The following is a 19,009-nucleotide window of genomic DNA, read 5'->3' as shown; positions in this document are numbered from 1 at the left end:
TTCATTGTCTTACTAAAATGTTGCCTGTTTTCTGAATGGCATTTCTTTATACGTCATGAGAGCAATTTCGTCTTAGAAACTGTATACTTCACAACTAACAAAACACATCTTGTCAGTGCAACTAACTTGCACATTGAACCAGGCAAATTTTTAAGAAGAAGCGAAAAAAACTGTTTAAAGGGAAACCAGAAAACATTGTTTGTTGTTTTGTCTTTTTTTCATTTAATACTTGTTCCATTCTTAGACATGTCAGCCGATTTTTGATATTCGATCCCTTTAACTTTATAAGTTATATCAGGTTGAGAAAACAATTCGCGGTTAATTCGAGGGAATGGTTGGAAACGACGTTAGGTTTTGCAAGTATTCTTGCATCTTGAAGTTTACTTTTCTCATATCTTGTTCATATTTCGATTTTAATAAAATTACCTGAACCATTCATACTTCAGTTTATATATACCCAATAATACTTCCTTAACTAGTTTCTTAATACTTCTTTCCTGCCAGTACCCATACACAATGATGGAGGAGGGGGCCTTGGGAAGGCTCCAAAACCTTATTAGATTTGAAACGTCCCCAAAGCCTCCAGCCCCTTTAGAACAGTTACACAATTAGATTAGGACGCGCATTAGGATACGCTGCACTAGTTTAAATACAAAAAGGTATTTTCATAATACTATAAAAATATGGTAACATAAAAAAACATTATATAACAAATTATAAAAGAAATAAGGTAAAAATTGAAGGTATATTACCCATTCAGTGTAAAATTCCCCCTGACCTACAAATTAGTCATTAGACAGAACTAGTTTGTCTTTAAAAAAAAGAGGTTACTTTCAGAACTGTACAGAAGAGAAAAGGAAAAAGCTGATGATTCTATTCAGTTATTTCTAAAATAAAATTAGAATCCCCTTGATTACAACCTGCACAAATTAGAACCATCAAAAAAGATAGCCGGTTCAAAACAGGACATATCTTCAAGTTAATAATAAAAAATGATATTTGATTGCAAGATCATTTTGAGCCTTTTGATCTGCTCCTTCAATGCAGCAGCAACAGTAATTTTACCCGTGATCTTATAGATTATTGTTAATTATGATAATGAATTTAATGAAAATTCATACGATCAAATGCAATCTTGGAGCGAAAATCATGCATTGTGGAAAAGAACCAAAATAACGAAGCGTGTTAAATTCACGATTAATAAAACAAAGGAATAGATAATGACGCGAGTTTGAAACTTCAGAAAGCGTAACGATGCCAAGGATACGATAATAATTTTTAAAATACAAATTATTTGCCACATCAACACCAGCTATACGCCATTGGACGCAACTTGAAGTTTGCTTTCCAGTGATATAAAAAAAACATAAGTTCGAAATTTCGGTAAAGACGGTTTGCGTTCACTCGTTCTAACGACCCTATCAAAATTTTCCACTTTTGCCATTTAAGACATGCACCTGCTGTACAAGAAAGGACACAAGCAACAAGAAAGGCGACTGAATTCCTATGTTTACCTAATGCTTTCACCAGCCTTAGCCTGACCGAATCGACTAGAATCATAGCTTTTACATAGCGGTGGTTATTACATATGGTTGAAGAACCCCAAAGGGATGGTCAAAAATCTAGCATAAGATTCAAGCAAAAAATCTAGGCTTTTATCATATCACTTCATTAAATACTGTCATTTTCACATCCATACGGTTAGAAGTCCAAAATGGATGGTTTACCAGCTGGTGGATATACTCTGCATCTGTCTTAGTTTTTTTTGCAGTTAGGAAAAGCATAGTTGAATAGATAGACGTCAACTTGCCAAAAATTAATAGAAGATGACGCACAAGCATGACAACTCAGATTGCCTAGAAGTCATGTTCGTACCAACATCCAACGACTGTTACCTACAGCAACTGATAGAAGACCCTACTAGAGCCAGATGCAACAACAAGCCACATATACTTGAGCTCCTGTTACTGAACGATAGGGACCTACTTAGTAACACAACTTCGTTCACCCTTAGGCGAATAAGACCATTGTGCGACCCCATTTGACCTTTCAGCATCAACATCTTCACAGCAAAAGCCTCACCCACCACGCAACTACAGTAAGGCTGACCAGATCAATAAAAACGGAACTTCGTGACATCAATTTGACGGAAGAAATTCAGGAGACAACAGGAACCGACGATGTTTAATCAAAATTCTTGTCTGTGTTGGTGTGACTAGAGAGCTCAACACCACTGAAGAAGAAGCATAAACGCACGAGCTTACCCCACCTGTTATAAACTTAATAAAAGTAAACAGAAGGCCTTGAGTGAGCATAAATCCAATCCCACTGGGGACACAGGTTGCTTTTAGAAGACTGGAAAGAAAGTACAAAAGGTAACCCGGTCGAGCGCTGATGTCCGTGAAAGAAAGTTATCACATAGCTTCAAAAGCAGCACACATGACTTTTGGCATTATGCAAATAGTAAAATGAAAACCCGTGTTACAATCTAAACTCTCCAAGACCCCATTTCTCACCAATTTTTACAAATCGCCTCAATTTTTACAAATAAGCAAAATTATGGCTATAGCGACTCACAGGAGCCGCTGGACATGAAAATTTCCGGGGATATAGACATAACTACGCCAAATGCTCAAAAAGCTGAAATCTATGGATCAACATAATTCTCCTGTTCCCGATTGTCTCCATCCAAACCTACTCAAAATGTTAGCTGAAGACCCTGTAGAGCTAATTACCTACATTTAAATAATGTTCCTTGAGTTAGGTCAACTGTCAGTTGTCTGAAAAAGGCTGTAGTTTTCCCCATAATAAGTAACGACACCAAAGGTCCTAGTAATTAGTCTGACCTAAGTACTATGCAAGGTACTAGAATCTCTTAGAGCTGCCCATATGATTGAATTTCTCTTTGGAAACAATATCTCTCACAAGTACCTTGGTAAGTCTGCAGAGCTCCAGTTTCTACTAGCGGTCTATAAACGAAGGCCCGGGCCTGCAACCCGGCGTTATGTACTTGGATCCCAAGAGTCTTTGGCAAGGTTTCCAACACAAAGCGACTACATAAGTTAAGAGCCGTGCTTGGTACACAGAGCGGTGGACTAACTGAATTCATTCCCTCATTTGGAAGCTTTCCCAACTGGGAGAAAGCAAGGAGTGCGAGTGGATGGTGAAAACATTGAAACCAAAATCGAGACAATCAGTGGCGTGCTACAGGGATCTAACCGTAGGCCTTTATTTTTCAAGATCCACATAAGCGAACATGTAAATTGATTCCAGCATCTTGTTATACGCCGACAGAGCATTCTACAGAAGATCTGAGGAAAGTTGAAAGGTGAATGTCAACTGGGTTGATGGACATTAATACCACGGAATCCCACCATGTACAAATAGGCTCCACAGGAGTAAACACAACTTATAAGCTTTTTGGAGAAATCCTAACACATAGCCCTGAAGAGTGCGACTTGAGCAAAATCCTTGATGCCAAGCTGAGTTTTCATTGTGAGGTAATCGTTAAGAAGGCGTTGATGGCAGTTGGTATTCTCTGTAGATCATTTAGGATTCTCGATAAGGAAATACTATGTACGCTGTACCATTTTGTCACCCACCCTTTTTAAAATAGGGACGTTAACTCGATTGAACGCCTACAACGTAGAATGACAAAATTCTGTCCAACTTTATCTCACCTCCCTGAGGAAAAACAGCTCCGGTAGCTCCAACAACCAACTTCGGCTTACCGCTTTCATCGTGGCGACGAGATCGAAACTTTGACGATCTGCAAAGGAAACTTTTATGATAGAAATGCCCCCACCAACACTCTACTGTTCAGTACATTAAGTCTACTTCGGTTTTGTAGTAAGCTGGGGAATCCACCTAAAAATAAATCCCTGAGTGGTCATTCATAAAAATATACATGCTAAACTAATAAAATTTGAAAACCTTTCCCAATGCATACGAGTCCATAGAAAAGAAGGACAATGCTAACCTGTTCTTTCTTCTCCTTCTTTTTTTGTTTAACGCGACTTTCTTTACACGTCCAACCTTCCTCTTCTTCCTTGCTAAAGGTCTCAGCGACGATAGGCGCTGGCGATACCACGTACACTTTAACTTAAGTTTTAGCTAAGTGACCTACTTCTGTGGATTTTTGTGAAGGGATTTTATAATAAAAGAGGTAATAAATGAGAGACAAGAGAATTGCACAACAATATCCTATTGTTAACTACTGTACAATAGTTAATAATAAAGAATATAGGAAACGTACGCAAGCGAAAACTGGCGAAAATTTAAAAAAAGACACAATCGCGACCTAGCGTTTGGTAATTCTTCTTTTAAGCGTAACCTGAACTGCTACAAAATTGACTTTTCAGGCTCCTTAAATGAAGGAAACGGTACAAGAAGACTATTTCTTTTATAAGATAATTACAATCTTAAAATATGCTACCCTATTTATACTGACAAGATTTTTCAAGTTAATCTATACCTACTTTGGGACAGACTGGTTAAACTTATTGGTACTTCAGAAAAAATTAAGCTACAGTACCATTAACTTGCAGATTGAGTGGATGTCCTGTTTTTTGTTTTTAAATTACATAAGACGCTGGACTTCAGATGCTAAAAGTGGGGCTTCTAATAAGATTGAAGGCAGGATTAACAAAGCCATAGTTAACAAAGGAATAGTTTATGCTCTCCTAAGTTTAATGTTGCTCACTGGTTTCCCTTGAAAAAACTTCTTTTTTTTTTATTTATCTTTCTTTGGCTAGTTCCACGACCGGAATCAACTTCAGAACAGAGCTTAGAATATGTTCAGCAAGTTCAACTTCTATATATAGATGCAGGATCTGAGCCCTCAAAGGTGAGGATCTTGACCAGAAATACCTAAGGGCCATCAAATATGCGAACAAAAGCTTGAAGTTTCCACTTTGATTAAGAAAAACCGTCTCAAATGGCTAGGCTATGTAATGAGGGGCTCGAACGAAACCTGGCACGCTAGTACTACTAGCAGTCCCCCTTTCTCCCTATCAAAAAAATACGAGTCTAATCTTTGCATAACGTCGTCAGAAAGGACGTGACTAAAGTTTCTTCGACCGATTACGAGAGATCAAACCCATAGAACGCATTTGGTCAAGCAAATTCTGAATGTCGAGTGCCAAATAGTTCCGACTGCATGCGTCTGAAATGGGAGGATACAGGGAAGAGCCTGAGATTGCGAAACCGCCGATTTCCCAATGAATCTTAGACGTGCTAGATGCCTTTTTTCCCCTGATTTTTGAAAAAAAACATTAGAATTAAGATGCTCGTGCTTCTAATGTTATGCAGTGCGATGCTCGTGCTTCTAATGTTATGCAGTGCCATGCTGGTGCTTCTAATGTTATGCAGTGCGATGCTGGTGCTTCTAATGTTATGCAGTGCGATGCTCGTGCTTCTAATGCTATGCAGTGCGATGCTCGTGCTTCTAATGTTATGCAGTGCGATGCTCGTGCTTCTAATGTTATGCAGTGCGAATAAAGAATATTTGACAAAAAAAAAAATTAACAACAGAAGATGAATCCAGGATGGGAAAAAACTTTTTTTCTTTCTTGATACTAAAACTATCCTTTTTAAAATTGTATTTACATTTTGTTTTAATAAACTGAGTTACAAAACTGTCCTGCAGAAGACTGAGGGCGTACACTAATATGATTACCCAGCATCAACAAAAACAGCCAAAATACGAGATAATCTACACAAAAATAGCTGTGGATCGGCCAGGTCGTGATTAAAAAATAAAAAAAAAATCTTCAATTATTCAAACATTTCATTCGAAAGAATATCCATTTAGTAAAAAATATGAATACACTGAAGCAAAAAGTAAAAAAAAACTTTACCCTTCGTCAATGGCAGAAATATCTTGATCATATCATAAAACTTCTAGCTGAAGAGTTTCTACAAATTTTGATGGTGATCAGTACTTAAATAATAAAAAAAGATTGAGTTGGTCGATTTTACAACTCAGCTTTCTAATTATTTTTTTGTGGATTTTTAGGTAGATTTGAACAAAGACTCAAATCGAGCATAACGTTTAAATAAAATTACGTCCCTATTAGTGGCATGTACTTTCTTATTGACGAGCTATCTACCACCAGAACAACAGAGATTGAAATTTCGGCAATTTTTAGGGTGTCACTAGTGAGTAGGTGGTTCAATAGTGACATCTACTTTGAAGCAATTAGAAATTAGATGGCGACGTTTTTATACAGGAATTATGAATTTCCTAGATCCCCGGTGCTTATACTTTTACAACGGTATACGCTTCTCGAACTTTAGTATACTACATTCTTGATCAATATGATATTTGCTTAGTTCACATTTGCTGCACTGAATCGTGTCTTCGGGTTTCAGAAAATTAAGAATTTAGCAAGAATATCACAAAAGCCTTGACCAAGGTTATCTATTACTGGTAGAAAGATAAACTAATTTAAATTATTTTGCAATCGGCTAGCAATATTAAAGGTGATTTGTGGAGTTCAAGTTGGAGTGCACTTAAATGAAAATAAAATGAGGAACGTAACTTTTAATTAGACAAATAGTGGGATTTTTTTCAGTGACCGAAAATCACGACTGCTACTGACAATAAGGTTGAGCTTCAAGACGATCAAATTTGAGTTAATAGCATATATCCAAATTTGAATGAAGGCATCATACTTCCCTATTATTTCTTGTAAGTAATTTTTATTTAAATATCTGTAATTTATTATTAAATAACAAATAACTTAACGAAATTATTAAAATAAATTATGTAAGTAATATCTTTTTTATTTAAATAATTTAAAAATTATATTTAATATCTTTCATACTAGGCTTTCTTCCTCATCTGATTTTGCAAACAATTTTCTGTTAGCTAGTTGGAAAAAAAACTAACCAGCCTTCACAGCTAACAATTCTCAGCAACGTACGTATAGATTAGACATAAAACTTGAAGAAAACATTTTTTGAAAAACAGCTTGAAAGTGTCTTTGCTAATAAATGATAAGAATCATCAAGAAGTGAAATTAATCGTTTTTATACAACTTTGAAAAATTTATCCAGCTTTACCTCTCACAGAGACTATCTGTCTTGGCCTTACTCTAATTAGCCAAGGCTCTCACGTCTTTCATCACCTCCGCCCAGCTGATAATTCGAAAATCAACGGACAACTTTTCACAAGTTTCAACCAGCAGAAATCTGGTTGTAATTAAGCTTTGTTTATTCATTATAGCCTACTTGACTAGCCTAATATGTTATCTGTAGGAAACTATCAAGCGATTTCGCTAGCTGTAAGAAATATTAGCAGCCATGGGATTTATCAATATACGCATCATGAAAACTATTCTTGAATTAGTTTTTTAATATTGCGCTTTTAAATTCTCCAAAAATTCTCTCAAACCCCGAGTCGAGGTGTGAGATAAAGTCGCTAGTAATGAGCTAATATGCCAGAAAAAAGGGTCTTCTCAATAGTTATGTAATACTCAGTTATTTTCAAATAAAACTCACTTCTTGTTTCAGAGAATCCTTGTTCTTTAATTGAGACGGTTTCCTTACTTTGCAGTCAATAGAAGTTGGAAGTGGAACTGGCACTTCTTCCTGAGTATCATTATCACCAGGATGTTCTTCTACTTCTTCATGGTTTCAGGAGGCGGTTTCTCACATTGTTCAGGTAATGGTAATCAGTTTAAGACGTTTCTGGTCCCGTCGTTGCTGAGCCACTTCTTCTTCTTTTGTAATTTATTAACAAAGAAGCTTCAGCTTTTATTCGAAAAAATAAATAAAAATAAAATAGAACGATGAACCCTCACATAGATAAAACAAGGGGAAGTGTTCGATTCTCTACTAATGAAACACTGAGATATAGTATCCTAGATTTTTTTTTTGTATTTGTCACTTCGCACTGAAAAATATCCTCTGAGACCCCCCACCCAGTCCATATGCACTTATGGTCAGTTCTTCAGGCGCAGGTTTTAAAACCTTACAAAATGATACAGTTGCAGCAAAGACAGATTCAAGGACACAACCTACTGCAGCACCAAGCCACATGTGGCCAACATACCTACGCACGCTCATCCTCCATCCCAATCTATTCAAAACCTCCCACTTTTCACCCTGTAAGGAAGTTCCGATGTCCATTAAATAGTTCATTACGCATTCGCCCCCCCCACTCACGGACTACCTGCTTTTCTTCTGGCCCTAGATGGTTGGCAGAAAAGGACGAACTTTGGTCATCAGACACACACAAAAAAAAACAAAAAACAAAAACAGGGCAAACCCGAAACACAGATATTGTTGATTTTTTCCTTGTGAAATTAATTTAAATAAGAAAAAAGTTTTATAAGTCGATTACCCAAAAAAAAACATAGAAAAAGATTTTTAATAAAATAAAATTTTTTAATTCTTATTTATTTTCACAAAATAGAAATCTGTATATTTTTTGTTGTTTTTTTTCGTGCCATCTTTTGGGCCAAGTCTAGGCCTCCCTGATTCAAACGTAAAAAAGACACTCAAACGACACAATTGAATAAAAAAATATATGTGCTTCCTATCTAGTTTCAAAACAGATTCAAATGTCATATCGTATATGAACGATACGTCACTCAGAGTGTTACCAGAATTAAAGGACATATTTTTATATTCAGATTCGGTACCCAAAAACTAATATTTACACAGTGGAAGCGGGCTCTAGGCTCGCCTCCAAACCTTGAATTGTCCTGAATATGTATTCAAATTATCTGGGAAATTTCGAATTAAAGTAGTAACAGATCGTCCAACCCATTATTATGATACTAACATATCGACATATTTACAAAATTCCATGAATAGAATTTCATAATTATTTAAGAAAATTCATAATTATTTAAGACTCTTTCATACTTTAAATACTCACCATATCTCGTCCATTACAATGTGTTTTTGTTTGTTTGTTCGAAATATTTAGAACTGATACCGAGTTTTACCCACCCCCCCCCCAAATTTTTGTCTAACCCTTACAAAAGTAACAAAAAAACGTAGACAAATTTTTGATGCGCTTTGTAAAGAATTTTTTGTTCTCCCCCCCCCCCCCCCATCAACAACTAAAACTTGGCTACGCCCTTGCTTCCTTTGTTGTACATATTCTTATTAAAAAAATATGCTTATTCTTCCTAATATTCTTAAAAATTTTTTTTCGTATTATTCCCATCAGGGTTGCCACCTTTTGCTCCCACAGCCAGCTCGAAAATTTTTCATTCAGTTTGTTGGTCTTTAAAAACTCACTGTAAAAAAGAGCCAAAGGTCTTTAAAAAGGTCTTTAAAAAGAGCCAAATAAGGCAATTTGGCTATTATCCACTGCAAGTTGCTATTCAATGACAAATGTTTGTATGTACCAATTAAAATGTTACCTACTAAAAATGAAATTATTATTTAAAGTTCTTACAATAATTTTACTCTCCATTGATTCTCCCCAATAATTCTGATCTACGTGCAAATATATACAGTACAAACATTGCCATAGTACATATTAATGATCCACCGGTGACCCCAAGGAAAATACTCTAGCAGGGACACTTCAGGAACCATTGAGCAAACATTGACTGTGAATGGAAAAAAAACTGTCTCAATTTCTACTTTTCCATTATTTAGGGACCTAAATGCCTTCAGTAAGCCTTTAAAACAATTTCCTTTTCTGGCGTCTCAATTTGAGATTTATAACTTAGATTAATCCTAAAACAAAATTCTTTACTAAGATCCTTTCCAAAGTAAATACTTCTAAAACTAGAACCAAGTCTTCACGTTAGCACAAATAATCTCCAAGTGACAATCCTGCTCCATAGTCGCACACATATGTTGCACCTTTAGCAATATAGGAGTGACTAAATGATACTTAGTCTGTGTTTTCTGACACCAACACTTTCTTATGATCGATGTTAGCTTAGATTGATCGACTCGTTAAAATCAGTAAAAAAATTTATACGAGTCATAAGACCCATAGATGAGAAAAAAAGTTGGCTCTGTTCACTGATTATCTCTATGGTATTGACAAAAATAAATAAATCAAATACCTAAAAAGCAAATAAATTACAGACATAAGAGACACCTCTCTTCTGATTCAAAGTGACGTCGAAGCTCACAATCAGAGCAACTAAGGCTGAACAAAGTAGAATATTCCCAGCCTGATATTCTTCTCGCAGTCGGCGCACTGCTGTCTGTACTCGATCTAACAATCAAATCACAACACAATTTAAAACTTCTTCTTGGCCACCGGCGATAGTTTTTTAATGACTGTCCATGTAACAGACCACTCTGAATAATCCCTCCAGATCTTTGACAAAGGAATAAAGGCATATGGAAAAAAACGAAGGACATGCATACATGGCATCTTTGAACTCAGGATAAGAGATACAGCCCCAACACGGATCTCCTCACCCAGGAATTTTTTTTTTAGGAAACACGGACATTTATAAAAATATGACCCAACAATGGGATTGATTTACTATATCTTAATATAAGAGAAACTGTAAATACTGTTAAGGCTAGTATTAATTTTTTTTGGGGGTTACTAAGGGTACCGTTAAAGATATAGGTTATAACGTTAAAATTTTAAAAAAAGTAGGCAAATTACAAATAAAAAATAAAAAATAAAAAATTTTATAAAAAAACAAATCGAACCCAAGAGAACACACTAATTTTTTTTTTTTTTAATATTGATTCACCTCAGCCAAGCACTTGCTAGCTCATTTGCCTAATAAAATTATTATCGAGTCAGCGGCAACCTTAGTTTAAAAGTATATCTTTTATAATATAACTATTAACGTCTTATTCACAGTTTATAGAATTATCCAGTACGTTTATCGCAGATCATTTCTGGTCTTCATTCTCGGTGCAAACAAAAAGCACCTCCCACTTATTCATGGATTAGCGGGTTAGTCTGTATGCGTCAATCAATGAGAAATGGTTCGAAATTGTATCATTCATAATTGTGAAAGCAGAAAAAAACTTGGTGAGCCAGCCAAGTGGTTTGCAAGTGTCCCATCTCACATGTATGACTTAATTTATATACAAATTATCACTTAATCTATTTTTTGCAAACAGTGGACTCAACTGACTGGCCTATGTAGGATTTTATAAAAAAGGGGGTGAGGGTTGATGAAATTTGTGAAAATAAGGAATTTTTTTTCTTCTAATAACTGGTGGAATAGATGTGATGGTTTCAGGGGCGGATCCAGGATTTTTTAGGGGGGGGGGGGGGCACAAAATAGGTTGATCCCGTAAACTTACGTTAGGAGCAAGTTTAATTAATGCAAACTTGCGTTAATTAGGTAAATTACGCTACTTTAGACTACTATAGGGGGGCACCCCTCGCCCCCCTCTGGATTCGCCACTGGATGGTTTATCATTTTTTTTTTTTCGCGTCGTGATGTTTATTTTCTACGATATTTATTTTCTAGATAAGACTACTTTCGTTTTCAATCAATGTTTTCGTATGAAATGGGCAGACCTTTCCTGAACTTTAACAATAAACACCTCTGTTTGAAAATCTTTGCACTTTGTGAATTTAGATAGCGATAAGGGTTCCTGATTGAGACTAATTTTAGGAATTGGGTACTAATTATTGGTTGCTGTGTTAAAAGTTGCCACAATAGCCCTATCCAGGAAAATACCAAACGTCTGTTAAGAAGTGTCTTTCGTAAAATTCTAAGGGAATTTTCAGAAAATTGAAGGACATCACACATTTTAGTGGCAGATCCAAAATTTTACGGGGCTTTACGCTAGAAAAGCTCCTATTATAGAATATTCTTCCAGTCTGTATATACACAAAGTTTGTATATATACAGTTTATATATATATATATATATATATATATATATATATATATATATATATATATATATATATATATATATATATATATATATATATATATATATATATATCGGCGCGTACAAACAGCTCCTCTGATTTGATCTGCCGTTAGCGGTCCAATTACCCTGGAACACGTATTTTGGCAGAAACTTTCTCAAAATGCCTTTGAAACCAACTTGAGACTTCGAAACCTATTTTTAATTCCTAAAAACATTTAATAATAACATTGCACTACTAATTACCGATTTTCATGTATGTATTGGAATGAATTAATTTAAAATTAGTTTCTTCAAAATTAGTGTTTCAACGTTGATGCCAAGTTTCGCGTTCAAAAGAAATCTGACTCGTCTAGACTTGAATAGATCTAATGCCTCTTATGTTTCAACGTTCTTCGGAGCACTTGCACCTCGGTCTAGGTTTTTATAATGGGTGAGATAGGGAATGATCATACTGCTAATTCTATAAACTGTGGTCTTAATGGTAACGTTTTATGTAAGAAAATTCACGGTAAGCTGGTCTTCAGGTTTATTCAATTCCCGAAAAATGCATCAGACGACATTTGAGCAGCTTATTTACTTATTTTTTCTTTCTTTTTCGATTATACTAAGAAGCATAGCTTTGGTTCAAGGAAGTGCCTGGGTCCTTTTCATTTAACTTTTAAAGCTGGATCTGAACATAGTATTAGAAATTCTGATGTGTCAAACTTTATGCTGTCTTCAAATTTTAATCTGAAATAATCCCCCTAGTTTTTCGGTAATTGTTTAAGAAGATTTCAGTTAAATCTTTCGCATTTCAGAAAAAAGCATTTTTTTAGCCTTATGTAAAAACCCTAAGTAATTATCACTGTACACTTAAGCTTATTTGCGCTTTAATTTTTTTTAAATAATTCCTAAGAAATTTCGTTTAGCTAAGCTTTACATTCTAAATTTTCTTTTTCCAGTACTCAACTTTTTTTTTCATGAATTTTTGATATTTTTGCAATCAAAGTTTCATTAAATCTGAATATCTCTATTTCTGGCAAAAAAAAAAATTACTGAAGAACATTGTGTTTATTTTAATTGAAAAAATAAAAACACAAACTTAATATAAAAAAAATAATAAAAATTATAATAAAAATCATTTAAAATGATTTCGTAAGAAAAAAAAGTTAAATTTTAGTATAACGTTCGTAGAAATAATATTAATTAAAAAGTCCCTGTGACCTCCAGTATGAAGAGGAATTGTGCAATCCTGGGCCCATCTTGGTCATAACATGGTTTTTCCACACACTTGACAATGGTGTTCATGCAACAAGAGTCGATATCTTGCACAAGCAATCTCAAACCTATTACATCCGACTCAGTATATATCCATGCCTACAAATAATTACTATGGTGAGACAACCCATATTAGATGACTTAGCTAGGAAGATACTTTTCAGCCCAAAAAAGCCCACACAAACAAACGGAACCCAGAAGAATTATTTATCAATCAGAATTCAGTGCGAAAGCTGTGTCGTTTACAAGGCTATAATTTCCTCGAGGGGCGCCGCTTCTCAAGATCACCCAGGAGCGCTTTTTATCGCTTTTCCACACTCTTTGATATATCCTGCACGTCGAAAGCAGAAGATTTTGGCAGTGCAATACCAAAATACATTCTGAGAAAAACAGGCATTAAGTGAGATGCAACATATTTGGCGTTTTATATTTACGGTATAACATAATACATATGTATGTAACATATACATAAGGTCATTTTTAATCCGAGGTTTAAATTTTAAAACTACAACTACACAAAAATTCATTTTTTGCAGAAAATATATTCAGAAAGAGGAGGGCCGACTAATCTGAATAGTATTATAAAATTAAAGTTGTTGTTTTAGCTTTAGAGCTTCTAAAATATAACAAAAGTAGCGACATCGTTAATGAGGTGGTACCAATTACAGTTACAAATTTAGCTTCTTATCTAATATCTGAGACAATAACATTGATATCGTTTATTTATGGCAAAAATTGTGTGCAAGCTTCTGTTTCTAATATGTCAATGCCAATGTTTGGACGTTGTGCTAATATCCAGTCTAGATACTTATGATGAAGGTGTAGTTTCCAAGTAAGTCGAACTTTAATAAAATTACTAACCGTTATTCTTCCCTTTTTTTAAGTATTGACCTTTTTTATGATTTCCAACTTTTCCCCATTACCTACACTGCTGTTTTGCTTTTTTCGCCCTTTATTCTTTCCCTTGAATGACCAAATAGTAATAAAGTGTTGCTTGATTGGATTTTAGATTCTTTGTGTTGTTATTAGCAGGCTGCTCATTCATTGTTTATTATACATGTATTTGTGGTGAAAACAGACATTTGCTCCTGAGTGAGCATCACGGAACCTTAAAAATCTCCATAGGCTATGTTGAACGATCTATGGCTATGTGTCCTGACTACAATACTATTTTGTAGTAAAATCAAGTTGGTGGACGGTGATGAAAGAGTTAACAGTCATGGCTAATTGGATAAAGAGCCAAGAGAGATAGTGCGAGTGAGAGGCAAAGCTGGAATAAGCCTTTTTCAGAATTTTATAGTGGCAAAGTGGCTCAGCCAGGCGAATTGTTCGACACATATAGTCAGAGAATTTTAATTGGACATGACAGTAGGAGTCACAATAACTTATTTGTAATTAAATGAAGTGAAAACATATAATAATAGGTAAAACTTTTTCAGTTTTTTCTACAATTTTAGTTATAAGCTGAAAGACAATGTGGTCTAAGAGTATTGTCTACTTGTTTATTGTATGCTATGATTATCTGTACGTATTTTTGTTAAAACAACAAGCGTTTGTGCACAGCGCAATATTCTTTAATGAATAAACCACAAATTGTGGTCTACCTCAATCAAGATTGATAAAATCAGATATAGGATTAAGAATAAGTTAGAGAATTTTTTACCTTCCAAGAAGTTCAGGTTCTGCTCTTCCAATTAACAATGATATCAGATCACTATCAGATTTGAACATGAACATGCTTCTCAGTGGGGCAACACTTCAAACCAGCATACAAACCGGGTTTATAACCCTTTTCATCACTTGGATCAACTTCGCCCATAAGCAAACTATACGCCCGGTTGATCTTCAATCGACATTCTTGACAGAACCTTAAAAATAAATAGGCACAAGTATATAAAGGGAACTTAATGAGATGTAGTTTTGCTACGAAGCAAAGGAACAGAACAGATTATACACATTCCAGTAAACACCAAAATTTGCCAATGCACAAACGAAATAAAAATATCTGATGATATCTGGCAACGGAGCCTGGGACATGCAAGTGGCACACAAGCTTCAGTGGCAACCTAAGGGCACAAAACCACGTGTAAGGGTGAAAATCACGCTTCGACAGAAAGATGACCGAGCCAGACATGCCATTCACAGGAGTGTAATCCCAGAGTGTGAAGATATCAACTCTACTGCTCAAATAACAGATTAGTGGAAGCTGTTTAGTGAGACCTTATGTGCCTCTGGAGGCGGAGGAAGGGCTATTGTATCAGGCAAGATACACCGTTGAGAACTATGACGAACCTTAAACTTTTAACCATTATCCTTCCATATTTATAAAACTTATGGTTAAACAACAATAATAAAAATGTTTTACAGGACACTACTCTGGAGAAGAGATCATTGAAAAAATCACAATAAACCACCAATATTTAAGTAAACTACAATATTTAGTATGATTCTTTAAGCCTGGTCGTTGTCGTTAGATAATTGAGGGGATACATAGCCCTCAATGTTTGATCCAAGATAGAAAAAACTATGCAACATCTTAAAATCAAAAACAACACAATTAGTGTTCTTCAGTGTATCCCACTAAATTCACAGACAAAGCCACTCTTCAAAGTCTTCTGCAGTGTCAATATAAATCATGTTTTGAAATTACCTCTTTTATCCTTACCAGCCCCCGTTCCTCCGTCCTAGGTACATGTGACTAGCGTTTCTGATAATCATTCTTCTGTCATCAATTTTATCATTTTATCAATTTGAATCATGAAAAGTCATTAAAAATACTAAAACCTATTACATAGATGCTATCAATTATTCAATATGCCTGTTTAGCTAGTAATACGCCTCATTTATATTGTTCAATTGTAATGAATGGGTTGCAAATGGTTGAATCTGATTGCTTTGTGCAAATCCCAAGAATTATTACCGGCAATACATGCTTATAATGAACGAGTGGAGTATACTAAACTAAAAAATACGCTAAACTGCACAGCACAAAAATGCATGCTGCACAAAACTTCACTGCGCTAAATTTGTACAAAAACAAACAATAACTAAACTAAATGCCAATATACATCCGAGTTACTAAACATAAAAGTAATGCACAAAATGCATACTGCACGAAGCTTCACTGCACTAAATCTGCACAAAAACAAATACTAACTAAACTACACTCAAATGTACATCCAATTTATAAACCTAGAACAGTCATAAGACAAAACACGCCCACTCACTTCCTTATAAACAATTATTATGAGAAGTTAATACAATACATTAGTTTTTAAAATATTTTTTTTTCTTCGAGGTGTACAGGTAAATTCATAAAACATAAAATTTAACACAAAAAATACAATAGTTAGAATATATAAAATCCATATTTATTTCTTAAAAAAATTTCTAATATAATGCTGTACGTAAAAAAAGACGACTCAAGTAAACCTCATTTCATTATACAAAACAAAAACTATTTAAACTTACGTGTATTTATTTAAAGGTGAATATCAACTTCTGAAACTTGTTCCCCCCCCCCCTAATGAGCACCATCTGGATTAGGATATATCTAATTTTGTTCTCGGTTGTTTTCCCTTTTTTCAAGTACAGTACCATGGTCTAATGGCAGAAGTTAAAAGTAGAAATAGGAAATTATATTGAGGATCTTATTATTTTTTATTATTTATAAATATAAATTTTAATTATTAGATATAAAAAAAAATTAAAACTTTCAAAAATTAATAGTGTTAGAAACAAAACTATTGACGATAGTATATTTTTATAGTATACACTTTGTATCTAAAAAAAGGAATTAATCAAGAAAATCTAGCAATTTCTTCCATCCATCTGCCAATTTAGAAAAGCTAGCTAATAAAGGAAATGAGAGCTGTGCAAACCTGTGCCTGTGGAGATAGTCGTCCAGTGTTTGATGAATGGTTTCACCTTTAAGAAGTGGTAGTTCTTCTCTGCATTCAACATCAAGGAAATCCCAGAGCGTCGTCCATGAGCAAGGGAGTCTGGATCGGTTAGCATAGCAGGAATGAAATGGAAATATTCGTGTCTTCCGTGACTTCTTCAGTCTATCACCAATTTCTCCCATACGAGAACTACAGTAACATAAACAAAAATGTATATAAACAAATATATAAAAATAATTAATTAATATGGTTTCGCATAGGGCAACAAAGATGATCTTCTATGTTGCACACAACGGTTTTACAATAAGAGATAAATAAGAGACTAACCAGATAAACAAGATTAGACTACAATGATGTTTCAGAAACCAGAGCTAGATATTTGTTAGGACTTGACTAAAGTATGAATTTAAACTGGGTGGGAGGTGGAAGGATTCTCGCTGTTAAGAAACTAGAGAAAAAATTAATATCACTTCTGATGATATAAGACAAACAGTAACTATGTGCATGTCTGAGTTAGGACTAAATTTATAAATATTGCATCTGCATATGACTGAACTAGGACCACAATGTTTCACACGCATATAAAAGATACCCCCCCCCCCACGCCTCCTACCTTGAAATTGATTAAAAGAAGTCCATTGGACAAATGGTGACCTAAAGAGTAATTTATTTCCGAATTTAGATGATACAAATCAATACAATTCTTTAAATCATACAATCGATTGTTAGGTCATTTCTATATTTATTATAAAATATTTGATTAATGTATTTCGTTTACCTTGTTTGTAATTACAGTCTTGGTAACTTGCATGACTAACAGAATCTTTTCATGCAATCTAGTATGATTGATTCGAAATCTTTCCATTAATACTTTAAAAAAGCGGTTATTTTTTTTCTTAAATTTATATATACTAGAAAGTTATCAATAAGATTTACTTTAAATATTGAAATTCCAATACTTAATTGGATAAATCTTTAAGTACACAAAAATTATTATTTTTAAAAAATCAATATAAAATACACTAAAAAAATAAATACAATAACAAACTTTGGTCACCTAAGTATTTTATAGAATTATAGAATAAATTATAAAAATTTTATTAAAAATATTGCATAAAGTTCCAATTTTATTAACTTTTTTTTGTTTTGTTAGTTTTGTTTGGTTTCAAATAAGTATTTTTTTCCAGGAGCCATGTTTCAATATCACTCATATATAAAATACCAGACATTACTGAAAAACTATACCAAACCTTATTATTTGAAATAAGGTTTTTCTTTCTTCTTCTTTTTGTATTTTCTCTGTGCTAATTTTATCAGTCATAAAAACATCTTAAATCAAATTAGCATTCAAATATTTTTGTTGTACTAGTATTTATCGAATAGTTGTAATATTTACAATATTTTTGCTTTTATATTTATTTTTACATTGATACTTTTTTACAATGGTTCTTTTACATTAAATCCACTTAAAACATCTGAGGTTTTTAACACAAAAAAGGGGCGAGATTTGTTCAAGTAAGAACTGGTTTAATAGAAATATATATCTGATCAGTAATGTAAAAAAATCTAGACCAAATTAACAGTCTAGATTGGGATGATCTTTTTCTGAAGTACAGATTCTATGTAAAAAAACAAGGAGAATATATCTAAAATAATCTACTATCTTGCAGGAAGCCCTATAAATTGACAACATGGATATTCTTTTATTAACCACTAACTTGGGATACGTTTTCGACCCTTTGTAATTCATGACGACATGAATTTTGATGACAAAATTTTGATTTTTCACAAAAAACTAATTGATTCCTACTCATTATGTTTCCCAGAAAAAAAAAATCAAAAAGTGCTCCAGTGATAAATCTTACATAAATAATCACATAAAAATATTAATCCGCACGAAAATAAGCTTATTTAAGAGGGGTAATTTAGCTGAAGCAAATAAGTTAAGAAAGGAATTAAAATGTCAAATTAGAAGAGCTACCAAAACATACTATAAAAACTAAATTAAGT

At 34.0% G+C, this 19,009-nt stretch overlaps 1 protein-coding gene and 1 pseudogene across 2 annotated transcripts in view; one reads left to right on the top strand and one right to left on the bottom strand.

Annotated features, from left to right (window-relative positions):
- Positions 1-19,009, top strand: part of LOC148942039 (uncharacterized) — a 532,991-nt gene that overhangs the window by 275,269 nt on the left and 238,713 nt on the right. The window lies entirely within an intron of this gene.
- Positions 1-19,009, bottom strand: part of LOC148942041 (uncharacterized) — a 39,561-nt pseudogene that overhangs the window by 9,682 nt on the left and 10,870 nt on the right. Inside the window, exons 4-9 of the transcript XR_016143203.1 lie at positions 16,979-17,188; positions 14,761-14,965; positions 13,416-13,477; positions 10,065-10,231; positions 7,689-7,755; positions 3,980-4,077 (exon numbers count right to left, since the gene is read on the bottom strand). The product of XR_016143203.1 is annotated as an uncharacterized LOC148942041 (transcript). The remainder of the gene's footprint in view (positions 1-3,979; positions 4,078-7,688; positions 7,756-10,064; positions 10,232-13,415; positions 13,478-14,760; positions 14,966-16,978; positions 17,189-19,009) is intronic.

Source organism: Artemia sp. Qi Xiang Cuo, chromosome 17, assembly GCF_049724085.1.
Source record: "Artemia sp. Qi Xiang Cuo chromosome 17, ASM4972408v1, whole genome shotgun sequence".
Taxonomy (NCBI): Eukaryota; Metazoa; Arthropoda; class Branchiopoda; order Anostraca; family Artemiidae; genus Artemia; species Artemia sp. Qi Xiang Cuo.
The sequence above is the reverse complement of the archived record's forward strand: the minus strand, read 5'-3'. Positions and strand labels throughout refer to the sequence as shown.